The sequence below is a fragment of the Dipodomys ordii genome, unplaced genomic scaffold, assembly GCF_000151885.1.
Source record: "Dipodomys ordii isolate 6190 unplaced genomic scaffold, Dord_2.0 Scaffold1, whole genome shotgun sequence".
In the NCBI taxonomy this organism is placed as follows: Eukaryota; Metazoa; Chordata; class Mammalia; order Rodentia; family Heteromyidae; genus Dipodomys; species Dipodomys ordii.
The window spans coordinates 52,484,583-52,489,170 of record NW_012267217.1 but is presented as its reverse complement, the minus strand read 5'-3'; the positions used below and the strand labels follow the sequence as shown (position 1 = coordinate 52,489,170).

Here is a 4,588-nt window from a genome sequence, read left to right as displayed (position 1 = left end):
CTAGCGCTCTACCACTTGAGCCACAGCGCCACTTCCGGCTTTTTTCTTTTTGCTTATGTGGTGCTGAGGAATCGAACCCAGGGCCTTGAGCATGCAAGGCAAGCGCTCTACCACTGAGCCACCTTCCCAGCCCCTATCCCCAGGTTTAACAATTTCTCAATACAAGTTAACAAGAAGTTTACTTTTTGCTTAAGAGGAGGTAGAAAATACTAAAACTTAACAAGAAATGTTAGGAAAACTCTTTGCCAGCTCAGTGGAGTCCCAACCTGGCCTGGTCCCAGCAAGTCTACTGAATAAACCTACGCCTTACCTGAAAAAAAAAAAAAAGAAATGTTAGGAATAAACTGTAATTAGAATAAACATTTCAGCTGAGCGCCAGTGGCTCAAGCCTGTAATCCTAACTACTCAGGAGGCTGAGATCTTAGGATCAGGGATCAAAGCCAGACTAATCTCCAAGAGATTCTTATCTCCAATAAACTACCAGAAAACCAGAAGTGGCACTGTGGCTCAAGTGGTAGGGCGGTTGCCTTGAGCTGAAGAGCTCAGGGACACAGTTCAAGCCCACAACCTACCAAAAAAAAAAAAAAAGGAATAAACATTTCATCACTTGATTTGGTAAAAATAGGTTTCTATTGTCTTAAACAGGCTAAACCTAAACTAAGTCATCCAACACAGCTTTTTAAATCCACACCCATAAAACATTTACTTAAGGGGCTGGGAAAGTGGCTCAGTGATAAAGCGCTTGCCTTGCATGCTTGAGGCCCTGGGTTTGATTCCTCAGCACCCATAAGCAAAAAAAAAAAAAAAAAAAAGCCGGAAGTGGCGCTGTGGCTCAAGTGGTAGAGCCCTAGCCTTGAGCTGAAGAGCTGAGGGGCAGCACCCAGGCTTAGAGTTCAGGCCCACCACTGGACCCAAAATAAAAAAAAACCAAAACATTTACTTAACTGTTATATTCTTCTGAATTCAGAACATTCCAAAGAGAAACAAGCTCCCCTGGAACAGCTCTATTAAGAAAGGACAAAAAGCTGTCTGGGTTTGGAAGCTAACTTATTCACTAAAGAGGGCTTTCCTGTAATCATTATCCCCAAAATAGTCCTAGTTTGGCATGCGAGGTAGGATATATATGTAAAGGATAAAATTTGGGATATATGAAAGATAGTCTCCTTTCCCTTTCAGAGCAGTTTTAGAAGAGCCAAAGTTAAAGCAATGCAGGCAGGTGTATTAGTGTTAAATCTTAGGTCCTGAGGGACTCAACTTGAAAAAGGAAAAAAAAAAGAAAAATCACTACTCCAAGGGTTAGCACCTAAGGCTCTTTGTGATCTAACCCCTATTAATTTCTCTCATTTGTCTCAGAAAGACTCCCAACACACCCAGCTCAGGTCTGTTCTAAATGTTTCAGGTCTGTTCTTTTTTCAGGCCTTATGTTATCTTTTCAAAAGACACTCTTAATTCCCAGAAACAATTGGCAACCTTGTAAATCTACCTTTTGTCTACTCAATAAGTGTACCCTAGCTTTCAGGCAGTGTCCTTTCAGGGAAAAAACACAAGGAAGATGGAATGAAAGTGTCTAAGATCCTCCAGATTATTGTTGACAAACTGATTCAACAGGTACTGGAATTGAAACGCGGAATTGAAACATCTGAGATGATTCCATAAACCCCGGGGGAACGAAGATACTTTCCAAGCCAGTCTGCTTTAAGCTTCTGTGTCACAACATATATCCCATAGTATGGTAAATGGGTTAAAATGGATTAAAAATCTCCCCTAACCTGGGATCCGGTGGCTCACGCCTGTAATCCTAGCTACTCAGGAGGCTGAGATCTGAGGATTGCAAGTGCGAAGCCAGCCCAGCAGGAAAGTCCGTGAGACTTTTATCTCCAGTGAACCAGAAGAGGTGCCGTGGCTCAAGTAGTAGAGTGTTACCCTGGAGTGAAAAGCTAAGGGACGGCACCCAGGCCCTGAGTTCAAACCCCAGTACCCGTACAAAAAATAAAAACTTCTCTACCCACCGTAAAAGTGTAATTTAGACAAACAGTATAATTCAGTGGAAGCAGAGTGGGGCGTGTAAAAGTAGGTATCCAACCCGGCCTTGATGCCCCAGAAGAGCCTGGTCTCCCACTCCGGTGAGAATTTAAACCGCAGCGCGGCGGGAAAGAGGAAGCACGGGAGCCAGGACGAAGCGGATGCTGCGGGGGTCGGGCACCACAGCTGGGGCCATCAAAGTCCACCCCGGGCGTGGCGGCCGAGCCGGGCTCGCAGAGAGAGGCCGCTGCACCTCTGCCCACGAGAGGAGGGAGAGGTGGCGAGCCGGAAGCGGGGCCGGGGTGGGAGCGGCAGGAGGGCTGGGGTCCGGCGCCAAGGGAGCTGAGGCGGAGGGAAGGGCCGGAGGACAGTCCATCCACACCTACACTCACCTAGGGGACCTAGCTTTGCCCTGGCTCGACGCCGGTTCTGCGTTGCTCTCTCGCCGGGCCTGCTGGACAAGCGGGCGACCTCAGGCGCCCCTAGCAACCACGCACGGCCACGCGAGCCGCGCACTCAGCCGCCGACGCCGCCAGCCGCCTGCCACGCACTGCGCGCGCCCCCAGCGGACAGACCGAGGGCGGAGAAGGGGCGGACTGGGGTGAGGAGGAGGCGGCGCGAAAAATCCTAGGGCTTCTGGGACTTCGGGATGGGTAGATGTCCGAGTTGCGCACGCGCAGTGCCTCCGAGCGAACGGGACCCGGCGAGCGGAATTCTGGGAGTTGTAGTCCTAAAGTTAAGTACCCTGTCTTTAACGATTTTAGCCTCTCCTTTACTACTCTGATGTCACCTCATCGCTATGGACTTTTTTAGCCATGCCGCAACTCACTCTTCTGAAATCAAAGAACACATTCAGGTTCTGCGTTTGAGCCCAGTAAAGGGGAGATGGCCTGTTTCACTGTCTCCATCCACCTCACCTTCCCCTAAACCCAGCCCACACAATGGGGACACTGCCTTGAAAGTGCACTTACGGCTCAAATGATATAGTGTCAGTTTTGAGGGAAAAAGCCAGACAAGAGCCATGAATTCAAGCTATGTTTTGGGGGCTTTTTGTTTGCTTGTTTTGGCTAGTCCTGGGGCTTGAACTCAGGGCCTGGGCTCTGCCCCTGAGCCACTCGGTGCTCAAGGCTAGCACTCTACCACTTGAGCCACAGTGCCATTCCAGCTTGCTTTTTTTTTTCTTCTGTTTATGTGGTACTGAGGAATCGAACCCAGAGTTTCATGCATGCTAGGCAAGCACTCTACCACTAAGCCACATTCCCATGTTTGATTGGTTTTTAAATGTGTTTTAGGCCTCAAAAGTGTGAATTTAAGAAATACTATCTCCTCATATATTCATAGATCATGTTGTGTCTCACATGTCTCTGGACCTGAGGCATTTGGAGAGTTACAAAGAGCTGGGAACAAAAAGATCTTTCCTAAGCCATCAGCTATAGAAATGAAAAAGGAAGACCAACAATGAAAACAATCTGTACCAGAGCAAGAATGCCCAATAAATAATGGATTTAGGCAAGCATCACTGATGAAATGTTAAACTACTAAAGGATTAATTAGGGGAAATTTATCCTGGAAGAATCTGTCACCACCTGTAAAAGCTAATCAGCCTCAGATCATGAAACCAAAGAACAGTTAAACATGTACCCAACGTAATGTGATTTGTTACACAATATTTATAAAGTACAGTGTATTTTGCTAAACAACAAAAAAAAAATCCCTGAACACAATCAGTTGGCTGTAGCTTCCAGTTTACAGAAAATAAAGAGCAAAGAACTAATACTACAACAACAACAAAAATGAATCTGGAATTTGGGCCAATGTACAGTGAATAATCCCAACAAAAAGAGAGAGATGGTTTAGATTATGAGGTTTAAGAGATAGAGTGAAATGCACTCATTAGTGTACCTTGTTTGGATCCTGATTTAAACTGGAAAAAAAAATGTTTTAAGACAATGAAGAAATCTGCCTGGAGAACTTAGTGAATATTTTTTAAAACCTGTACTGTTACTCAGAAGGCAGAGGCAGAAGGATCTACAGTTTGCAGCTAGTCCAGTCAAAGTTAGGGAGACCCTATCTCAAAAACAAAATAAGAGCCGGGCACCGGTGGCTCACGCCTGTAATCCTAGCTACTCAGGAAGCTGAGATCTGAGGATCATGGTTCAAAGCCAGCCGGGGCAAAGAAACCCCATGAGACTCTTATCTCCAATAAGCCACTAGAAAACCGGAAGTAGCTCTGTGGCTCAGGCGGTAGAGTGCTCGCCTTGAGCTGAAGAGCTAAGGGACAGCGCTCAAGCCCCACGACCAACCAAAAAAAAAAAGAGGGGGGGTGCGGAGAAAGAGGGAGAAAAATGAGGGATGGGATAACAAGTTAGACAAGAAATGTACCATTTTATGTAACTGTAACCCTTTTGTACATCACTTTGACAGTAAAATTAAAATTTTAAAAAATACAAATAAAAGGAGTGGAGGAGCCAGGCGCTGGTGGCTCACGCCTGTAATCCTAGCTACTCAGGAGGCTGAGATCTGAGGATCACGGTTCAAAGCCAGCCCGGGCAGGAGAGACCGTGAG

At 46.4% G+C, this 4,588-nt stretch overlaps 1 protein-coding gene across 2 annotated transcripts in view; it reads right to left on the bottom strand.

Annotated features, from left to right (window-relative positions):
* The window catches only part of Ttll4 (tubulin tyrosine ligase-like family member 4), a 40,656-nt gene extending 38,127 nt beyond the window's left edge, over positions 1-2,529 (bottom strand). Inside the window, exons 1-3 of one of the 2 annotated variants that reach the window (XM_013011883.1) lie at positions 2,415-2,529; positions 946-1,004; positions 267-310 (exon numbers count right to left, since the gene is read on the bottom strand). The gene's annotated coding sequence lies outside the window, so the exon portion shown is untranslated. The remainder of the gene's footprint in view (positions 1-266; positions 311-945; positions 1,005-2,414) is intronic. The other variant, XM_013011891.1, reaches the window with a different exon arrangement.
* Between the last annotated feature and the right edge of the window lie 2,059 nt (positions 2,530-4,588).